At 39.9% G+C, this 23,812-nt stretch overlaps 1 long non-coding RNA gene across 1 annotated transcript; it reads left to right on the forward strand.

Annotated features, from left to right (window-relative positions):
• Positions 1 to 1,835: 1,835 nt before the first annotated feature.
• On the forward strand, positions 1,836 to 23,244 carry LOC124974310 (uncharacterized). The gene is made up of 3 exons (XR_007106770.1): positions 1,836 to 1,928; positions 22,612 to 22,671; positions 23,220 to 23,244. It is a non-coding gene; the product is annotated as an uncharacterized LOC124974310 (long non-coding RNA).
• Positions 23,245 to 23,812: the final 568 nt, after the last annotated feature.

A 23,812-nucleotide genomic window follows, 5' to 3' on the forward strand; every position in this document is an offset into this window, starting at 1 on the left:
TATTTCTGGATCCCTCTTGAGCCTGATGAATGAAAGCTACACTGTCCCAGGGAAGGAACTCTGGGAGACGTGGTTTATGCTGTATAGCAGCCATTTCTTATTTGGTGAACTTGTGAAATCACAGGGATGATGATTGTAAGATCATGGCCCACAAATGACAGACACAGGAGACAGGACTCAAACCTCAGATCAGCAAGCTTTGCTTTATTTTTAAGCAAAGTCAATCAGGCACAGGAGGGCCCATTTTCTGGGTATGGAGATGGCCTGCGGGTTACAGAAGAAATCTGGGTTTTATAGTTTTGGAGATTATGGACGTGCAGACTGCACAGTCGAGGAATTAATTTTGCTGGTTAAACTTTTAACTTAGGAAGGTAGTTGTAAAAAGATTAAAATTTATTGTTATCTGGGGAGATAGGAGTTCAGATCTTGAGGAAAGAGTACTCAAATCTTGCCCATTGCTTTTCTTTCTCTGAAATCCACTGTTTCCCAGAGTTATGATAATTTTCTTTGCCTCCATTTAGGACTATTTTGCACTGGGAGAAGGTCAAAGTCCAGAGCAGTGCATTCAGTATCCGCCCCTTTCCTTCAGGGCGCATTGCTATTAAGAAAAGATTTACTGAGAGGTTAGTGCTTGACTAGTTTTCCCTCCCTCCTACAAGGTGCAAGTCTCTCTGTTTTTCTTTGGGAGCTATCTTGTAGAAGTATAATTTTCCATCACCCTTTGTTGAGGAAAATGACAAGATGGCACTCAGACATTAGGAGAAACCAAAGTTAATTTTACGCCAGAGGTCCCAAAGAAGATTAGCACTCCAAAATTCTAAGCCCTGATCCACAGTGTCTCACAATAATTATATGTTATTTGATGTCATCTTAGACCCATCTTATCATTGGAGCTTTTTCTTCTTCTTTTTTTTTTTTAATCTAATATATGTGACTGAAGGCCTCATGCCGTGTCTCTAACATAAAGTGTGCTCACAGAAGAGAAAAGAAGAAACAGCTCCTCTCACAGACATCTATTAAATTTCAGGAGGGATTAGTTAGACTCTTAGGACAGTTATTTATTGGTCAATTTGACTTCCTGGAGAAAGGCTAAGAGAGGAGAGGGGAATTGACCCCATCCCCAGGCACTGGACTCTGACCATAACGTTTTTTGTAATTTTATTTCACAACCAGGTCTGGTTTTGTCATCACTCCTTCACTCAAAAAACATGAAGAAAATGTTACCTCCATATTATGGGCGAACAAATGGAAGTACTGAAAAATTGAGCAATTTTCTGATGGTATTGCAATGGTATGCATGTTTGTGCTTGTTTTTTGGTAGCAGTTATTGAACTCAGAGGTGCTTAACAACCAAGCCACATCCCCAGTCCTTTTTTATATTTTACATAGAGACAATGTCTTGTTGAGTCTCTTAAGCCTTCATTAAGTTCTGAGGCTGGCTTTGAACTTCCCATCCTGCCTTAGTCTCTCAAGTGCTGGGATTACAGGCTTGTGCCACCATGACTGGCAGCCTTGCAATTAATTAGCAGAAAATCAACGGTGAAACTCAGGGCTTATGCTAGTCATGGGCCCCTTTGTAGGATGATTCTCATCATTCTTAATGGATATGCAGCTGATCCAAATCAAAATAAACCTGTTTGAGAAAGGAGATGGATGTAGGAAGTCAAGTCTTTCACCTAAAGCACCCTGTGAGATTTGCTTTCCAGGTCGTTCAGTGGGTCTTGTCCTTCTTTCCTTCCCCTTTGACTTATTTTGCTGTGATAAAATTTTTTTGCTTAAAATATCATTTTTGTAAGTATTCATCATTTTTTCTAATTTCCAGAACAGAGCAAAGGTGAACTTAATGAAATCAATCCATCTGAAACCATGGAAAATTTCTTCACTGAAGAGAGTATGCATGGTTCACATTGCCATTGCCAATTCCCATTGTAAGTGTGATTGCATTGATATTTATATGAGAAATAGCATAAAGAGGGAGGCAGTCCTCTTCATTGTTGTTAATGAAGTAGAGATAATTTCTAGTCTTAACATTTTTCTTTAGGGAACATACCAATTGCTATTATTGAAAGATATGTACAATCCCTAGCACTGCAAAAAAAAAAGATAGTTATGTAGGTCAGTGTTTCTCCATGATTCCATGGTGAAGCACAATCTTTAAACAATTCCAAACTGTTGTAGAATAATATTCATATAAAACACATTAGAAATGAACACATACAAAATTGAGATGAAAACATCCAAGATACAAACAATGCAATTCATTTGTTGGTTTGTGCAGCATTCATTGTAAGATGCTGTGCATGATTCTAAAGGTTGAGTCTTAAAATCTGTGCTGAGCTTTTTATGGCCCAGGCATGGTATGTAGCAGCCACACCTGCAGGCAACATGTGGAAGGTCTTTCCTCCAGAATGTGGAGACCCTCCCATAGGGTGTCTGACCAGACATTAACAGGGAATTTGTTCCCCTCAAGGGGAATGCCTGAGAGGTTTTTGATGGTAAATTAATAACTCTTCCCCAACACTAAAAAATCAAATGAGTTTTCATTTATATTAGGTTTTCTATCAATATTTGCCCTGTTGTGAATTAAAACTAAGAATTTGAAAAACACTATATTCACATAAAATAATGTGTACATATTACGTGTTAACATAAATAGTAATTTTAGTAAAATATGTATTGATCACCAAAGAAATCAGTGGAAAGAATAGTATTGTTTTAAAGTTCTGCAAATCTTGAAATTAGAATACAGCTGCATTCCCCTCTTTCTATATTTTAGGTTCATCTTTTGCCATGTAACCTGTGGGAAATTCAACTATACAGGTTTTTTTTTTTTTTTTTTTTTTTTGTGGTACTGGGGATCGAACTCACGGTCTTGTGCTTGCAACACAAGCACTCTACCAGCTGAGCTACCTCCCCAGCCTGGTCAACTATACGCTCTTGGGAGAACCAGAATGAAAAAGACAAATAACATTTGGCTTTTACAATAAAATAGCCTTGAACTTGTGGTACCCTAGAAGAAAATCTGGTGTTCCAGGATCTGTCTTGACAATGCTGCTCTATATTATTACATTTTAACATGCTCTATTGCTCACAGTGGTTTGCTTATGTAGATATCATTTGTTATTTAGAAATGTTTGTTTTGTTCTTGTGGTTATCTTCCTACTCAAGTCTTAATTTCTTGGCCCCATTGTTTTTAAATTTAAACTTTTAATATATGACTTGTTGGGTTTTTCCATATACTTTACTGTGGTATAATTAATTTATAAAAACTTGCATGCATTTAGGTTGTGTCCTAAGGAATCTTCAGCCCTTCCAGGATAATAAATGTATCCATTTCCCCCAGAAGTTTCTCGCTTCCCCTTTATTACCTCCTTGTTTCCAAGAAACTGCTGCTGTGCCTTTTCTGACTATAAAATTTTAATTCATTATATAATCATACATTTTTTATATTCTTGTTTATTTTATAGTAGAATATAGACTTTCACATCTTCTGTGTGTTGTTTACTTCTTTTTTAGTACTGATTATTTCTTTGTGTATATTTTAATCTGCTTACCCATTAACTTATTCACCTCTACTGTACATGCAGAACATACATGCAGAACTTTTTTCGAATTTCTCTTGGTTGATGCCCAGAAGTGGAATATGTTGACCATGATGTAGGTGTACACTTTAAGAATCTGTCAAACTCTTTCCAAAGAGATAACCACATTACATTCCCAACAGCGTGTACAAAGTTACAACTGTTCCAAGTTTTCACCAGTCCATGTGCATAATCAGTCCTTTCATTTATTGTTAGTGTCTTTTTCTTGTACTGGGAATTGAGCTCAAGGTCTTAAGCATGCTAGGTAAGTGTTGTACCTCTGAGGTACATCCAGTTCTCCTTTTCTTTAGTACTTTGTATTTTATGTAAGAAGTCAGCCAAAACTCAGGTCATGATGATTTTTATCTCTTATTTCAGAAGATTTTATGTTTTTTCACTTACATTTAGATCTATGATCATTCCCCTTTAGTTGCTTATAGTGTTTAAGGCAGAGCTTGAAATTATTTATTTATTTATTTATTTATTATTTTATTATACATATGGTCACAAAATTTTCCTGCACCATTTGTGGAAAAGATTCTCCTTTTCCCATTGACATGGCATGTTTGTCAAAACTTGCTTGACCTCTTAGGTGTGAGTTTGCTTGTGTCCTCTATCTTCACCTGGTCTCATTTTCCTTATACACTGTGATGTTTGCTGAGCTCTGCAATAATCTTGGAACTGAGTAGTGCTGTTCCTCCAACTTCTTTCTGCTGGTTTGACTCTTCTATACTCCACTCTTTTATTCCATTTTAGATTCAGCTTTTCTACAAGACTTCCTGGAGTTATGTTTACAGATACAATAAATTAATAACTCAGTGTAAGGAATAATGGAGATTTTAAAAATATTGAATCTTTTCATATATGACCATGACATATCACTCAATTTATTTAGGTCATTTAAATTTCTCTTAGTTTTGTTTTATGTGCACAGTTTACCAGGTATAGGTCTTGAATTAATTTTTAAGATCTTCATTTTACTTATTTATTTAATTTTTAATGCATATTGTGCTTGGGATCTAACACAGTAACTCATATATGCAAACAAAGCTCTCCAAAACCCAGCCACTGAGTAATTTTGGTCAAAAATGTTTAGGTTTTTTTTTTTTTTTTTTTTTTTTTTTGCATTGAATAGGACAGGAAGATAGCAAGCAAGCAGCATATTTTTTACAATAGCAAAGGTAGTAAAATAACAGATTCCTCTGAAGAGAAAGGGCCCCAGAGTCAGAGCCTGGACTCCTATAGGAAAGCTCTGACTTGTTCTTTTCAAAGGTTTTGGGCCCTCCTCCTTTTCCTATCTCCTCTGACTCCAGGCTCTCTTTTATTTATTGTTGCTTCCTATTCCCATGCCCACACATCTATTTTACTCTTTCTGTTGGGTCTCTGCTCATGTCCATGGGCACATTTGTCAGCTAGAAATTTGGCCTTATTGGCATTCACTTTGTGTTCTCTCACTGTCTGCCCTGCCTTTGGCTTCCTCCTTTGCCATCCTGTCCTTATTGCCCACACCATTCTAAATCTCCCTCAGGTTTTTATATTAATGTTTCTTTGATGGGTTGTGAAATTTATTCATAAGTACTTACACTTTTTGATATCTGTCATAAATGGTGCTACTTTAAAATTCAATTTCTGTTGAGTGCAAAGAGGAATGCCTGCATTCCCAGCTACTCAGGAGGATAAGTAAACATAAGTAAAGCCAGTCTGCAAATTTTAAAATACAATTAAATGCGACTGAGTTTGTGAGTGTCCCTGAATTTCATCCTCAGAACAACCAAAATAATATTTTTGGTTGTTGTTCTTATAATATAGAAGTACAATTGATTTAAAGTGATTTTTGCAGTGACATTAATTTTTAATTTTTTGTATAACTTTTATCTGCATAATTTGTCCATTTAATTGTTTTAATCTTTAATCAATAAAAATAATCTAATTATTTAGGAATATTTTGGAAACAGATAAAATGAAAGAACAAAGTTATAATGTTATATTTTTTATTTTTAAAATATATTTTTCTTGGACTTAAAACTCCAATACTTTTAATCATTTGATAACCATATTATTTGTTTTTTAAAAATATTTTATTTTGGAGAAGGTAAAAATTGATGTGCAGTTATAAGAAATAAATCAGAAATGTATACTTCACTCCATTTTTCTTAATGGTAAACCATCTTGCCTAACTAGTGTACTGGCACAATTGGTAAGTTGGACTCAGTGTGCTCCAGTTTAAGCCTAGTCAGATTCACCAGAGTTACATGTACTGGCATGTGTGCATGCTTCTGCAGCTTTTCCATATATGACTCTTCACATGCAGATTATCATTCAAGATTTAGATTTATATCATAAGCATCCCTTGCAAAGACTTTTGTGTAAGTTGGTATTATTTCCTCAAATTATTTGTAAAATCTGTACACAGTGATGCATGCCTGTCATGCCAGGTATGCAACAATGTGTGTTAATGAATTACACATTGTGTAAGTTTTGTGGATTGACTCTTTTTACCCAACAAGATTCTTCAAGCAGGTTGTTCTGTCTGTCAGTAGTTTCTTCCATGTTATTGCTCAGTTGTACTCTGTGGCATGGACAAACAGCCCTTCGTTGACCAACATCAAAAGTTCATGAAGATATTTCCAGTTTGGTGGGTGCTTATCAATCTTGCTATGACATATTTATATTGTGATATTTGTGGAGCTGTTTCCATTTCCTTGGGATGGATGTCAAAGTGAGCCATTGCTGGGACCCATGTGTAGTTGTTTAAGAAAGTGTCAAAGTATTTTTAAAGGTGCTGTATAATTTTACATTCCCACCAACATATGTAAAGTGATCTGGTTTCTCTGCCTTTTCACCAGACTTGTTTTTTTTTTTTTTTCTGATGCATATGGATTAGTTTCCCACTGAGGTTTTATTTCTATGTTTGAAGTGGCTAATGAAAAATTTTCATGTCTTTACTTTCCCTCCTTTCTTGAATAAATACAGTTGATAATCCTGTAGATCTTGTATTTTATATTACATTAAAGTGATTTCTTCCTTGTATGAGCTTTTTAGTAGAAGATTATACATAGATAGTTGTGTTGATGCTGGACACAGCTTTCTTTTCTTTCAGAGTCTGGTTTTATATACTTTTCTTTATTGTACTTGATAAAATTTCCAGAACTTTCCTTTTATTTTTAGTGTGATGAGTTTTCATTATGAATTGTATCAAATTGTGTCCAATGCTTTGTTTTGCATCTACTAGAAAATTATTGATTTAAAAAGAATGATCCATCTTTACTTACATTCTTAGAAAAATTCTCACTTGGTCAAGATGTACTGTCTATATTTTATATTTCCAAGATCAATTTGTTAAAATTTTTAGAGGTTTTGCATATGTCTTCTTGAGGTATTTGGTCTATAGTTAAGAAAACCTGGGCACATTGGTGCACATCTGTAATCTCAGGTACCCTGGAGGCTAAGAACAGGAGGATTACAAGTTCAAGGCCAAACTGAGCAATTTAGTGAGAACGTCTCTCAAATTAAAAACTGCTAGGGTTGAAGTTAAGTGGTACAGCACTTGCCTACCATGTGTCATGCACTGGGTTTAATTTGCACTATAATAAAAAAATAAACTTAAAAAAAAGTAAACCCACTTGAGCCTAGACTTAATGGAAATATTTCAGTCAATTCAAAGTCTTTAATAGATACAGGGTTGTTCAGGTTATCTCTTTCTCATGTAAGATTTTATATTTCTAGTCTTTTAGAAAATGTGTCTATTTTATCAATGTCAATGAATTTGTAGACCAAAAGTTGTTGTAATCTTCTTTTATTTCTGAATTCTAAACATTCATATGATCTCTAGTGATATTACAGTTGCATTTTCTTAATGTATTCTCTTGTGATCAGAGCATATAGTTTGCATAATTAGAATCCTTTTAATTTTATTGAGATTTTTGTGGATTAGACTAAGGTTTTGTCATGAAAGTGTTCTTCCTTGTACCCTGGAAACCAGTAAATTTTGTCCTGTTGTTTTGGTGGAATGTTCCATAAATTAAATTAGGTCAAGTTTGTAACTGTTAAAATCTGTATCCTTACAAATTTTCTGTTTACTTTTTAACTGAGTGGATTGTTGAGATCTCAAAAAACAATTTTGCTATTTTTCCTCTTTTTTCTTTCTTTTTTTTTTTTTTGGCACTGGGGATTGAACTGAACCACATTCCCAGCCCAATTTTGCATTTTATTTAGATACAGGATCTCACTGAGTTGCTTAGCACCTTGCCATTGCTGAGGCTGGCTTTGAATCATGATCTTACTACCTCAGCCTCCCAAGCTATTGAGATTATGTGTTTCCTCTTTATTTTTATCATTTTTTCTTCATGTATTTGGCAGTCTTCAGGGGTGCAATATTTAAGATCATTTTGTGCTCTTATGGATTGATCCCTTTCTTAAATAACCTTCTTTATTCCTGATATGATAGTATCTACCTAGAAGTCTATTTTGCCCCATAAAAAATTTTCAAGAGCAGCATCCCTAGTAATAGAACTGAGTGACATCATCATATACCTCCTGACCTATTTCAAGGGTAGGTACCTGTTACATAGTCACTTAGTGCATGTGACAGCTCTGACCTTGAGCACATTCTCTATATTTAGGGATGGTTCCAGCACCCTCATGTGTTCACATCCTACCCTCCAGATTACTCTTTCAGTGGTGATGTTTCCCAGCTTATAGATGATGAGATATTCAGGTGGGACATTCCTTGCCCAGTGGAGGACCCCTGATGGAGATCCCAGAGTCTGACTTCAAAGCTCTATCAATCACTTTGGCCTACTCACAGTGCTCTTCCTGAGGTGGTGAGCTGTGGGCTCATGATGTCTTTCCTTGGTTGAAGTAAATATTTTTTTCAGGAGAGAAGGTCTCAGAGGCATGTCTTAATGTTCACTTCTCTTCTCTGCTGTAAGTCTCATTTGGGCTCATCTTGGTAAGCAGTGAGGAGCAGAAGCCAATTAATTGACTGAAGTGCTATTTGGCTGACCTTTGCATTTGACCTTTGCCAGCCAACTGTGCTCTTTCCCATAGACATCATCTGCATTGTCCTTGGAGTATTCGCATGTTTACTGGATAAGGGACTGTTTCTGTGGAATGACTGAGCTGTCTTTTTTCCAATCAAGCCAGCAAAAATCCTTTTGTGACTTCTCTGTCACCATAGGCTTACACAGCTTATATTATTGCCAGCACTTAGAATATCAGTGTTCATGATTCACAGCACCTTTCAAATGTGTGGGCTGGATGGGATGTCCCCATGCATACACCAAGGGCTAAGGTCCAGTGGGCTGTGTCTCCATCCAAGGTCACTCATCTAGGAAGAACATGACCAGAGTAGGACCCAGCCTTCTGAGTCCACATTCATTACTTGGGCCATGCTCACTCCTGCTTTATTTGGGATCATAGAATAGTCAACCCTCCCAGGATGCCCTGCACCAATCCTTCTGTAGGACTGCTGTGTCCTGAGCTGCTTCTAAGTTTATTTTATTTTTCATCAAGAAAACTTTTAAACATTCATGAAAGCATGATGAGATACATTTCCATGTACAGTAGTGTTCAGTACTTCTGGACTGCATGTTTAACCATTTAAACTTGTAATACTAAAGCATAAGAATGCTTCATTTTTGCATTTTACTTACTATTGTACCTTTCTGTTTAATAGTTTGCTTGAATCAAAATTCAGATAAATGCCACACACTGTCATTTGAGCACTATGTTTGTTTATCCCTTTCTTTTCCCTTCTTGTTTATTTATTTTTGTACAAGGAATTGACTCTAAGGGTGCTTAACCACTGAGCCATTTCTGTAGCACATTTTATTGCTTGAGACAGGTACTTGCTAATTTTTGAAGGGCATTATTAAGTTTCTAAGGCTTGCTTTCTTTTGTTTTCTCTTGGCTTTTGTTTTGGTTTTGGTTTTCAAAAATGATGTATTCATATTAATATTTTAAAGGGCAATTGCTGGGTGTTGTCAGTCTCACCATTCTAAAACTACTAATCCTGTGTTGAACTCCTCCTGGAGGTAAGTCTTAAGTGGTGGGAACAGAAATTTTCTTGTAGTAATAACATTAACAGGTCACTTTTGTTGACAACAGCTGGTACTAGGGTGTGCATAAACAACCATTTGCCTTTGACACAAAATTCTTGGGGCTAAAACTGATGTTGAAATTGCAATTAATAAAAAAAATTGCCAGCTTTATGCCTCAGCATCCTAAATTGGGTTTCTTAGATTACATGTGAGTTTTTAAATTTATTTTGTGTATTATTTACAACATACATGTGGTTTTGAGATGTATACTCATATATATATATATATATATATATTCTTCTGAAACACTTCCTTCTGGAAAAATCTCTTTTTTGGTAGCAGATCCTGAGTCATTAGTTCCACTGGGGAATGTTTCCACCCCCTACTCTATCCCACACCACATGTCTTTTAAGAAATCTTTATGAATTGTGGACTTTTTTATTCATGCAGGCTTGGTCACTGAGAAGCCAAGGACTTTTGTGTAGTTTGATGGGATGTTCAAACCTGATGGTCACCAATGGAGTTGAGAGCGTCTTCAAAGATTTGTGCTTTCTTTTCTCAGGTCTGTATTGGGAACAGAGGCCTATAAAGTATATTTACTCTCTTTACAGAGAATGAGGTTGCTGATTGACCATTTGGTGAAAGAAAAAATATTACAGCACTGAAGTAGAACAGAACTTTGAAGGAGTTATTTCAAGGAAACCTGAAGATAAATTTAGCATTCAACTATAAGTTGTTTGTGTGTGTGTGTGTGTGTGTGTGTGTGTGTGTGCATCTGAGTCTGAAAGAGAGAAGCAAACCAACATTTCAATATACCCAAATATTAAGACATGAGACTTTAGTAATGTGGCTTTGAGTTATGCATTTTACAAAATAAGATTAAGATGGCCACAAAAGTCTTCCAGGCTGAAGATGAATCTACTGGAAACTAATTTGTGCATTTGGCTTTGTTGATTTCAGGGGAAATAAGGAGAGTGGAGTTCAGCCTTCATATGGGGGCACAGTCATAGACACCATTAAAAAGCAGAATATTTGGTATTCCGGGTAAACATTTGGTGCCAGGCCAGCCCACCTTTCTTCCCAGAACCTTTCTCCTTTGATTCCTTTTCTGCCCATCTACCCAATCTGTCATCCCTGATGAGCTTGCAGCTCTCTTGAGCCTACATTCTTCTAAGTTGTCTTTGCCTGTCCAGATCTGTCATGGGGTCCTCAGTGATTTTTCTCATGAGTCTGTCAGATCTGGTCCCAGACCCTTCCTCTTTATTCTACCCTATCATCTGCATTCCACTGTGACCTCTAATCACTTTCATCTTTGAGAACCTTTTGTTTTGGATGATACTGGCCATAGTATTTGGGCTGTGAGTTCAGGGGTCCCTAAGCTCTACCCTGAGCCCCACCACTTGGAATGTGTATAAGCTCATTTCCTTTCCTTGCTGTGTTTTTATCAGTAAGAGGAAATAGGTGATGATGGGACCTGCCTTGTGGAGGTGATGAGTTGGCAGCCTGCAGTGTGGGAATGTGCAGTGTATGCAGAAGCATGACAACACTGCTTTCTGCTGTAACCATGACAGCTGACACCACTATTGTTAATTGAGAACCCAGCATTCCAGCATTGGTGGGAACAGGTCACAGGCCTTGGGTTTATGAAGGGTTTGGCATGTGAAAAAATGGAGCAATATGGCCAGTGACCACCTCTACAAACTTATTGTGCACTGAAGCCTGGTGGGTAGTGTCCACTAGCATTTACAGGGACACCACATGAGGGGGTAAGGGTCAAGATGAAGGCCAAAGAGGAAGGCAGAATCTTACCCACATACAATAGCCTCTGGCAGAAAGGCCTTGTTCTACCTCCTATGTATTATAAGCTTTTTCTTTTCCAGTTGGTCACAAAAGGCTAATTTTTATTTGTTGTTTTTATCATTCAATGGGGGAAATGCCACTATTCACAAAGATCAGTAGCTTTATTAGGTGTACTTCTTGGGGACAGGTGTGAAATCATAATGAGTATCAATAGTAAATACTGTTAGTGCCTATCATGATATAAGGACTTTTGAAAGAAAAAACATTCACTTCTTTTCAAAAATTTTCAATTTTTAATGTATTATTTTAGTTGTAGATGCCACCGATGCCTTTATTTATGTGGTGCTGAGAATTAAACACAGTGCTTCACACATGCTAGGAAAGCTCTTTACCACTGAGCCACAACCCAGACTTGAAATGTTCAGTTTTATTTGAAGGGGGTGCATTTTCTTCTTCACACCAAATCCCCATCTTCCTTGAAACTCTGATCAAGAAATCAAACCTGACATTCAACTTGTCCAAGCACTGAGGTTGTTAGGAGTGGTAGTCACATAGCACTACTAAACTCAGTCCAATGTCAAAGAACTAGTTAGACTGTTTTACATTGTTGGAATATTCTGACTAAAAAACTTTCTTTACACTAATCAATCTAGAATTCACCTCCCTACAACTTCTATCCACTTGTCTCATTTCTGCTCTCTGAAGGAAGGATAAATGAATTTCTTTCTTTGATATAATTTGGGAACTACTTATATCTGTGGGTGGAGAAAAAGTTGAAGTACATGTCAAGAGCCAACATAATCTAACATTAAATATCAAGTGGAAATAGTGCCTTGTCACCAATCCTATGAAACACAACCCGTACTTAAGTTTACAGTGCACCAATCAGAACACTGCCTCTACATTACACAGGGGGAAAAAGCAATTTTACCAGATGTTACATGATCACTGTCAGACACATCAGAAACTCAGCATCATCATACATGCTCCTGAAAACATTAAACAACACATTGTCACTTCAGTACTCATTCTTCACAATACCATGAATTACAAAATGCAAACTCCAAACATGCAATATCACCTGATGTAAGAAATTGGTGCCAGCACAAAACCTTAGGCATAACAGGAAACAAATATACTAGAAGTAATGCTATTATATACTCAAGAGTACACTAGATAGACTTTTCTACATAATCATGTAACTATAAAAAGAACAGGAAGTAAAAAAATAAGAACATAAAAAATTTAAAAGGAACAGATACATTTCATATTTGATAATGTAGGTAAAATTAAAAGTCACTATTAACTTAAGATCTCTTCATTTTATGTGGTAGGAGGACATGGGGGATGGAAACATAGAATGAAACAGACAGTATTACCCTAGGTATATGTATGATTACATGAATTGTGTGAATCTACATTGTATACAACCATAGAAATGAAAGTTGTACCCATTTGTATATGATGAATCAAAATGCAGTCTAAACTTTTTTAAAATGTAATAATGAAAAAAGATTTCTTCCATTTCTTATCAGAAAAATTTTTTCTTTTACCTGCAACTTCTCACAAACATAAGCATATATTTCTACCAAAGCTCTCCCAAGGAACCTATAAATTTCTAAGTTATACATAAAATAATTAATGAATGTGTTTTCTACTATGAATTACCGTAATAATGAGTTAATTTATTTTCTCTTCAGTCTGTACCTAAGGTAAGTATAAAATTTGTATTGATAGCATAGATTGATATATGCCACCATAGTAGCATAGAAGCAGCAGTGTTCTGACTTGACCTCTATTAATCATCTTCCTCTGGCAATATCTTCAATGGTAAAGTGTCCCGGCCCGCGGGACATCAACACGGGACCGCAAACCTGAGAGAGAAGGAATGAAGGGACAAGAGACGCAGGGAGAGGCAGCAAGACAGGAATTCTGATCAAGCTGCAAATTTTTATTGTTCACACAGGGGTATTTATACTGAGGGAAGGAGGGGTGTGACAAGGTGCAGGCTGGTTGGCTGTGTTCTTCTGCTGGGTTCCTGATAGGGTGCAAATTCGCGCCGGCCGGGAGGTGAGGTTCGCGCCGGCGGGAAGGTGAAGTTTGCGCCGGCGGGAAGGGAGGGGCGCTGCTGCTTATTGTAAAGATCAGAATGTTCTCAGAATAAGAACTTCTTGGTCCCTGACATTTCCCCCTTTCTTATATAAAATTATTGACCATTTTTCGATAGCCATATTTTAAGGGGGTGATAGAGGCTATGCGCTGAGGCGGGGGCGCGGCTTGCCCGAACAGGTACAGAGCTGGAGTGACAATCCCTCGGGAACTGCGCCTGTCTTAGGTTGTCCGTGGCAGAGCAGCATCCTTACCCGTCATTGGATAATGAGGCTCTAGCCCTCATTTCCTGTCTTAGGTTGGTATGAGCTCTCACGAATCTTACCCGTCATTGGCTGTCCAGTTCAGCTCACAGGGGTGATGGTCTTTTAAGATCATCATCACGATCCATCATCTCCAGTCGATGGTAATGAACCTGAATAGGTTTCGCCTGTATAGCCTCAATTTGAGCTTTAAGAAAAGCCATGATCTTGTTGAATATCAAAGGACCTATAGATACAATAAGCAGCAAGCAAAGGAGGGGACCTAAGAAGGGAAGAAGATAGGGAAGGAGTCCACTGAATCCAGTCCATAGTGGATTATCAGCCAGTGCTTGTCGGCGTTTTTCTGAGTCTTCCTGCAGCTGTTTGATCTTGTCCTTAACAATTCCTGACTTGTTGGCATAGAAACAGCATTTTTCCTGCAAAGACAGACAAATGCCTCCCTGTTCGGCAGTTAGAAGGTCTAAACCTCTCCTATTTTGTAGGACCACTTCTGCTAAGGAATCCACCTGATCTTGAAGATCTTGTATGGTGCTTGAGAGTATCTGTACATCAGAAATCAATTGTCTGGATAATTTTGTATATTGAGTAAGAGAGACCCCCAAACCAGCAGTACCTGAGGCCACTGCTGTAGAGGTTGTGCAAGAACAGGGTCTGTCATTCAGGGGATTTTTCGCATAGATTGTTAGCTGCATCTATAAGAGAGGAAGATTCATCCTCAGGGGGAAGGTTTCCGTCCCTGGGTTGTGGTAAATCATTGACCTGTTTGACCAGGCGTTCTGGTAACCATCTTGGGGCTGCTTGTTCTTGATCTAAAATACAAGCTGAGCCTCGTCCCCAAATGAGGACGGGATCTGGGCCTTTCCATTTATTTGTTAAAGGATCGCGCCACATAACAGATGGGCGAGCAGAACTAGAAGAGGGATGCCAATGTCTGTCTGCGGTCGAATGTCCTTCATTGTCTAGGGTAAGAAAGTTAAGAGCAAATAATGCATGATTAAGGCGATCCCTGGGAGTGGTAAATGCAAGGGAAGAGGCCTTAAGGCGGGTAAGCCAGGTTTTTAAGGTGAGGTGTGCACGTTCCACAATGCCTTGACCTTGAGGGTTATATGGAATTCCAGTAGTATGAGAGATTTGAAGAGTGGCACAAAACTGTTTGAACTTGGTACTGGTATATGCAGGGCCATTATCTGTCTTAATATGTGCTGGCTTTCCCATTATGGAAAAGGCTGAGACAAGATGAGAAATGACATCCTTGGTAGCTTCTCCGCAATGCGGTGATGCAAAAATAAAGCCACTAAAGGTATCTATGGAAACATGTATGTACTTTGTTTTCCCAAATTCAGGAAAGTGAGTAACATCCATCTGCCAAATCTGATTGGGCAGTAATCCTCGAGGGTTAACACCCAGATGTTGAATAGGAAGGGAGACAACGCAAGCAGGACACGCTTTTACAATTTCCCTTGCTTGTTGCCTGGTAATTTTACAGAGTAACCGAAGGCTCTGAGAATTTAAGTGGTGAAGTTTGTGTAAATCTGTGGCCTCTCGGATGGATCCAATAAGAACTGGGAAAAGGGGCTGGGGAGATAGCTCAGTCAGTAGAGTGCTTGCCTTGTAAGCACAAGGCCCTGGGTTCGATCCCCAGCACCAAAAAAAAAAAAAAAAAAAAAAAAAAAAGAACTGGGAAAAGGGACCGAGTGGCTGCATCAGCCTGAGCATTACCCCGTGATAGGGGACCGGGAAGATCAGAATGTGCTCTAATGTGTCCTAAGAAAAATGGATGTTTTCTAGCCTGAATTAGTCGTTGAAGCTGGTTAAACAAAAAGGCTGCGTTGGAGGAAGCCTTAATGGCGGGTGAAATCTCCAATAGGGGCACAGAATGGGCAATGTAAGCACTGTCTGTATAAATATTAATAGGTTTATCAAAAAATGTCATAAAGACTTGTGTTATAGCAAACAATTCTACAAGCTGTGCTGATGGATAGGCAGTGTCAAAGGTGGTGGGCTGATTATCAACAACAAAGGCTGCACGGCCATTGCTGGAGCCATCTGTAAAAACAGTAAGGGCTTGTGGAATAGGAGCCTTCCGAGTAACCCGAGGAAAAATAAATGGATGTAACTGAGCAAAATGCAAAAGGGGGTCATTGGGAAGGTGGTTATCGATTATTCCCAAAAAGCCTGATAGAGCAATACCCCATTCATCCCTCGTCTGTAGCAAAATTTGGGTTTGATCCTTAGTGTATGGAATCAGAATGCTATCAGGCAGGGTCTTTGCCAAAATGTTGTCGAGAAAGCAAGCGACCTTTAATAATGATAGAAGCTACCTGAGCAGGATAGACAGCAATAACTTTAGAGGATGTGGCGGGCAAATGAACCCAAAGCAAGGGGCAACCTTTATTTTTAAAATATGGATCCCGCTGCCAGAATAGTCCTGTGGGTGTATGAGGGGTGTGTAATATAACCAAAACCAAAGGAAGGTTATAAGATATTTGTGTAACAAATTGTTGAGCAATGGCTTCTGTGACTTGAATTAATGCTTGCTGTGCCTCGGGAGTAAGCTCTCGAGGAGAAGAAGGGTCAGAATCTCCCCTTAAAATATCATTAAGAGGCAAAAGCACATAGGTGGGCAGTTTTAAATATGGTCTTAGCCATTGGATATCCCCTAGTAGTTTTTGGAAATCGTTAAGAGTGTGGAGATGGTCCACACGCAATTGTATATTAGGGATTTGAATTTGATTAGTTTGAAGTTTGAGGCCCAAGTAGGTGTAGGGGTCCTGTGTTTGAACCTTATCAGGGGCTATCTGAAGTCCCAAGGCAGTAAGGGCTTTATAGAGATCCAAATAACAATTGTTAAGATCATAGGTATTAGGTGCAGCAATTAACAAATCATCCATATAATGTAATATATAAACTTGTGGCCACCGCTCTCTCACAGGGTCTACTGCTTGAGCAACATATTTTTGGCAAAGACTAGGGCTGTTAGCCATACCCTGGGGAAGGACCTTCCATTGAAATCTTTGCATAGGGCCCTGAAAATTGATGCGGGGGAGGCTGAAAGCAAAATAGGGTCTGTCATCAGGATGTAAAGGAATAGTAAAAAAGCAATCTTTTAAGTCGATGACCATTTTATAATAGTCCCTAGGAATAGCTACCGGTGTAGGGATGCCTGGCTGTAATGCCCCCATCGGGCGCATAACCTTATTGATAGCGCGCAAATCCTGTAAAAGGCGCCATTTGCCTGATTTCTTCTTAATAACAAAAATAGGAGTATTCCAGGGTGAGGTTGAGGGTTCCACATGGCCGGCTGTCAACTGTTCCTGTACTAACATGGAGGCAGCCTCTAATTTTTCTTGGGTAAGTGGCCACTGATCCACCCACACAGGAGTTTGAGTTTCCCAAATAATTTTGTCTGCATGGGGTACAGGAGGGTCAGGGACCGACACTAAAAATCCACATACCCAAGTCCAAATTTGTCTGTTTTTTGTATGGGCTGTACAGGCTCAACCTGTCCTTGTCCTAGCCTCCCAAGGCCTGTACCAGGGATAAAGCCCATACGAAGCATTTGATGAGTGACTAAAGAGTCGGGACTAGCAAGAATAACTTTCATTTGGCTTAGAATGTCTCGTCCCCAAAGATTGACAGGGAGATCAGGAACAACAAAGGGGGTAACGGTTCCTTTATTCCCTGTGTTATCTTTTGTGTCAGTCCAATTAAGCACCCTGGAGCTAACTAAGGGGTTTCTTGATTGCCCTATTCCTTTAAGGTCAGTTAGTGATGAGGTGAGGGGCCATTCTGATGGCCAATATTTTTGAGAAATAACTGTGGCATCCGCACCAGTATCTAGGATCCCTCGGAATTTCTTTCCTTCAATAAATAAGGTAAGAGTGGGTCTTTTGTGGGAGATAGGTTGGACCCAATACACATCAGAGGAACCTAAGGAGGCTGTGTTTCCTGGTGAATTTCCTGAATTGAGGGGAAGGAGTATTAATTGTGCAATTTTTGTTCCTGCAGGGATGGCAGCTACTCCGTTAACAGCTGTGGCCAGTATTTTAATTTCTCCAGTGTAATCATCATCAATAATGCCAGGGAAGACCTGAACACCTTGTAAGGTGGTAGGAGCTCTCCCAAGAATAAGAGCACACATATGAGGTGGAGGGGGGCCTACAACCCCAGTGGGTATTATTTGAGGTCCTTGCATAGAGTCTAATATTGTATCGGTGGAGGCACAGAGGTCCAATCCTGCGCTGCCTGGGGTAGCACGTTGGAGGGAGGTGATTGTGGAGAAGGACAGGGAGCCTGGATTGGGTTGGGAGTCTGAGAGGGAACAAACCTTATTGCCCCTGGGTTTGCTCTGGGGGTGGTCGGGGCCAGGGGCTGGCCCCGAGAGGAGTTTCCCGAGAAGTTAGAGGGAATAGGCTGTCCAAGGGCATTGGTCTTGGATCTACACTCCTTGGCCCAGTGGCGACCTTTACCACATTTAGGGCAAAGGGTGAGCGGAGGTGGTTTAGCCCCTGTTTGAGGAAATATGGGTCCTTGACCCAGTTTCCCTGTTGGGCAGTCTCGCGCAAAATGGCCAGGTTGTTTGCAAGTAAAGCAAGTACGTGGGCCAGGGTGGTGAAGGGCCTTGGTGAAGGCGGCACCAATGGCGAGACCCATGGCATGGGCTGTTCCTACCCCGGCACACAGCCTAATGAAGTCAGAAAGGCCCCCTTTATCTTTGTGGGGCCGAAGAACATCTTGACATATTGGGTTGGCATTTTCAAAGGCAAGATATTTTACAAAGGAGCTCTCGTTTTCACTTGGTCCAAGTAGGCGCTCCGCAGTTAGATTAAGCCGGGCAACAAAGTCACTATAAGGCTCGTCTGGACCCTGATGAATTTTTGCTAGGGAGGTGGTGGCCGAGCCCTTTTGAGGGAGCCGTCTCCAAGCATGCAAACCAGCAGTTTGAACCTGCGCTAGGAGCCCAGTAGGAAAGCGCGCCTGTTTAGGGTTGGTATCAAATGGCGCATTACCCACTAATTTAACATAGGTCCAGGATTTAGAGGAAGCCTTGGTTGAATTTTTTTGGGCAGTTTCCCGACAGTATTCCCTAAAGTCTGCGTTCCACAACAGGAAGTCACCTGCACTGAGGGTGGCTCGGGCCAAAAATTTCCAATCATTAGGGGTGAGCCACTGTGTACTATGGTTCTCTAGCAAGGCCAGTGTATAAGGTGCAGTGGGGCCATACTGTGTACAAGCCTTTTTAAGTCTTTCAAGAAAGCGGAGGCTCGGCCTTTTATAAGAACCAAGGGCTCCACTCTGTCCAGAGGTGGGCTCCTCCTCATCCCCTGATTCCTGGTCCTCCTCTTGTTCCCTCTCTGGTTCTACCTCTTGTTCATCCCCTGATTCCTCTTCCTGACTTCCTTCTAAATTCTCTGCTTCAGTTTGGGAGGGCTGATTTGCTTGACTGCGAGTGACTGGAAAGGCAAGAACAGGCTGACCACGTGGCTTCACCTTACGAGTATTAAGGGGTTTTGGGCCAGTTTGTGTTAACTCCGTGCCCAAGGCCAGTGAGCGAAGCTCGGCATCAAGGGCTTTTAGTTCTTTTAAAAGTTGGATTTGTTCCCGCCTATGTTGGAGAGACTCGCGTAAAGGGGTTAGATTAGGCAAGGGAAGCGGGGAAAAAATGTCTGGGGGGGCAGTAGGTCCCTGAGGGACCGGAGCACAAAAGGCAGGGGGTGTATAAGTGGGAAGTGGATTTGTAAGAGGTGGCAGGTCTGGAAAATGGTGTTGAGCCACTGCCTCCTCCAGGGTGGCCTCATCCTCTGGGGTCAACTCATCATGGGGATTTAAAACCGGATAAATCTTAGGGGGATTTTTAGGGGACTCCTTTGGTAAGGTGGGGTCTGGGAGGTTCCCAGGGTCTGGGAGGGTCCCAGGGTCCTGAGAAGCCTGAGCAGGGGGCATTTGAATACTAACCGAAGGGCATGCCGATGGGGGGCGAGAGGTAGATTGCATTGCCTGCTCCCCAATCTTTACAAGTTTTAAAGTACCACTGTCAAAGGGTGAACTTTTAAGAATCTCATTAATTAAATTCCAATAAGAAAAGACAGTGACGGGCACCTTTTGAGGACCAAAAGTCTCATAATAATCTTTGAGGCAGTCTCCTACTCTGAGCCACCTTTTACCATCAATCGATCCCTCGAGGGGAAACCAAGGACACAAATCCTCTATGTATGAAAAGAATAATCTTAAATCCTTTTTCTTAACACGCGCTCCCCGAGTCTTGAGGGCCTCCTCGAGACCCGTCAGAAACAAATCATGTGACGAGACTGCTTGTCCCATGGTACGTCACTTACCTTGCGCTGACCTCACTCTCCTCCTGGATCTGACTCCCGGTTGCGTCTACCAGGGCGATCCCGAATCCTGCTTGGCCAAGTCTTCCCCGGAGGGCAGCGTTCCGCTTCTCAAAGTTTCCAATCGACCACGTTGGGCGCCAACTGTCCCGGCCCGCGGGACATCAACACGGGACCGCAAACCTGAGAGAGAAGGAATGAAGGGACAAGAGACGCAGGGAGAGGCAGCAAGACAGGAATTCTGATCAAGCTGCAAATTTTTATTGTTCACACAGGGGTATTTATACTGAGGGAAGGAGGGGTGTGACAAGGTGCAGGCTGGTTGGCTGTGTTCTTCTGCTGGGTTCCTGATAGGGTGCAAATTCGCGCCGGCCGGGAGGTGAGGTTCGCGCCGGCGGGAAGGTGAAGTTTGCGCCGGCGGGAAGGGAGGGGCGCTGCTGCTTATTGTAAAGATCAGAATGTTCTCAGAATAAGAACTTCTTGGTCCCTGACAGTAAAGAATTTGTACTTAAAAAAAAAAAAACTGCCAAATGACTGCTAGGGAAAGTGTCCTGCCATAGAGGAGAGCAGGAAGAAATTCATCATCTGGGCTACTGTCAGTGACAAATACATGATTAAGTTTAATGTTTTTTTGAATTTCCAAACTTGTTTCATTTTATAACAGAGACCTCTGACTCAACCAATACTTACATGTTTATACTGTAATAAGTGAATTAAAGCCAGAGTTTTCCAGGACAAGCTCCCTTTTTCAACATAGAAATAAGACAAAACCCAGACTCCTGGATTTATAAACTCATTTATTCACTATAGATTAAATGTGGTCCTTTGCCATAATAGAGACACATTATCAGGGAATGGTGATGACTAAAATATAAAACACACTCTAAGTGAGAATGGTTTAGATGAAACATTTAACATCTGCCAACAATAATCACCTAATATGTCCCGACCCACAGGACTGCAACGGGAACCTGGAGGATTGGGAGAGATAAGAGACACCAGAAATGGAGACAAGAGAAAAGCCTGATCAAGTCTCGTTTATTGGGGGAATAAACCCAGTTAATATCAAGTGCAAAAGCCAATCAGGGGAAAGCGCGCGAAGGCAAAACTTGTCCGTGCACCAGAGCTCGAACAAGGAAGTATACTTGGCCACTCATGAAGCACCACGCAATCTAGCCTGATACACACCTGGTATTGTCTGACAGTTATGTGTGCAGGAGAGTCACGCTCCGCCAGCATCTGGCAGGTGCCATCTTAGCTCAACATGTGGCGAGGCGGGAGCATTGCCTGCCGGCTCCAGACACTAATACACAGTTTTAAAGTTGGAAGAGACCTTGAAAGTCATCTATTCTTTTACCATATCATTGATGAAGAAGCAAAGGTAATGTACAGGGAGCAGGAACTCCCTAAAGATCACCTGATAAACTGCTCATCAGTGACACAGCCAGGACTATAGAGCTGGGTTCTCCCTTCTTCAAGCCCTGGTCCTTTTTCCTGATTAAAGAATTAAGTACAGTCCAAATATTTATAAAAAACCATGTCAGTGCTAGAGAGATTAAGAAATGACATCTTATAAGTGCAAAATTATTGATATTTTATATATCAGAGCAGCAAGAACTTTGATTCCTATAAAAAATTATTAATGTGCATATTTTAGGCTTTATCACTAAGGTTAAGGACAATTTATAAAATATGACTTTTTCTTCCCTTCACATACACAAACTTTAAATTTTTATCCTACTAAGATAGACTTAAGTACATTCAAAGTCAGGGTAGTCTTTTGAAAATATCACAACTTTTAATCAATTTGGAAAATAAAACCCCCAAAACTTGGAGATTCATAATCTTTTATAGGTATGAGTATCTTTAAAACATGAAGTAATTATCCCAACCCAGTTTATGCCCTCTGCCTTTTTCAGGCTTCAGAAATTTATTAAATTATTTGAATGCAATAATTATTTCCCCTCTGAGATTTAAATACTAGGCAACAAAAAAGTCTCTGAAACTTAACTGCCCAACAACATTGTAAATTGACTCAACTTGTAAGCCATAAAATGCTGAACAATATCAATTCCCACATTAAAAAATAAGTAGGGGCTTTGGTTGTGGCTCAGTGGTAGAGTGCTTTCCTAACATGTCTGAGGCCCTGGATCAATACTCACACCAGTTGAGTATTTATAGCACCAGTTGACCAGTTGGTCAGTTGAGTATTTTAACAAAAAGTTTTGCAGAACTTTAAAGCAGAGAATCCAAATGTGTGGTAGTTTCTGTGTCAGAGTAACAGCTTGACTGTCAACATGGAGAGTGCTGTGTGTGATCATCATGGGCAGGGTGAAATTTGAGGATTGAGATTCAGAAATCAAACACTGTGGTAATTCTGGTCAAGTCTCATGTGAGTGACTGGGTAATTAGTTCAGGGTGCTGCCATGTCCATTCTCAGGGGTTTTTTTTATGGGTGTTAGGTGAGGAGGTTGCATGTGGTAAGGTTGATAGGAGTCTGGGTCTGGTATTCCTGATATGATTTGGAATGTCCACATATGTCCAGGTACTAGTTGGTTTATTTTTTTATAAGTGAATGCACATGGGCTGGGGAGATAGCTCAGTTGGTAGAGTGGTTGCCTTGCAAGCACAAGGCCCTGGGTTCGATTCCCCAGCACTGCAAAATAAACAAACAAACAAAAAAAAATAAGTGAATGCACATAAATTATTTATCAGTTGTACCTGATGGTGACTTTAGGCAGATGGTGGTGATTTAATGGTACAAACAAGGTGTGGAGTCATCTATCTTGAGACTTTTACTCAAAATGGAGTAGCTATGGAAAATTATTTTTCTACAAGATGGAGTAATTCAAGTTGAGGTACAGCCTGAAAACTACCGTTCCATACACCATGAGATATGTAGAAAAGTCTCAAAGAAGGTTGTGTGCTGATGCTCTAAATCTAAGAATGCACAATCCAGGGACTTGAGTTCATGCCCTAAATTTTTAGGAATCATATTTTATGTTTTTATTGATGATTCACATAACATGAAATTTAACATTTTAAAATATATGTATGAATGTCTTTAATGTATTCGCTATCAATTCTTTTGAGGATGGAGCATTTGTGACAATTCAAGAAATGCAGATATCCCAGTGCAGGCAGAGGGTACAGAGGACCTCAAACAGGACAAGGCACAAACAGACAAAGCCGTGAGTGCTCCCAACCTCATGCATCTAGTTATGAGAATTTGGCCTCCTCCCAGATCTATGTACATTTGAGGAAAAGCAAGTAGGCAGGATCTGCTTGGGCCTGCCCCTGAGAGGTACTCTATTGACCTCTCAGGTCAAGGTGGGATTCTGCTGGAGAGACAGTGTCGGCGATGGATGGAGAATGAAAGACACAGACTCTAGTTCTGGTGCAATCACTCCAACTTTATTCTGGGGAAGACTGAGTTTATACACATTTTTCTTCAGGCTATAATGGCAGTCTTGTGGTTAATATTAAAGAAGTTTCCAAAGCATAGGCAGAAAACAGCAACCGTACAGATTATCCTTACCTAATCACAATTGTTTTAAGAATATCTAACTATGTCAATGAGCTAATACAATGTTTATTTCCTTAATATCTAAACTCTGTGTGACCTAAGACTATTCTTATTATTCTCATGGTTAAAGCGATAGACAAGTAATCTCATGTGACCCTCT

The sequence above is a fragment of the Sciurus carolinensis genome, unplaced genomic scaffold (genome assembly GCF_902686445.1).
Source record: "Sciurus carolinensis unplaced genomic scaffold, mSciCar1.2, whole genome shotgun sequence".
Lineage (NCBI taxonomy): Eukaryota > Metazoa > Chordata > Mammalia > Rodentia > Sciuridae > Sciurus > Sciurus carolinensis.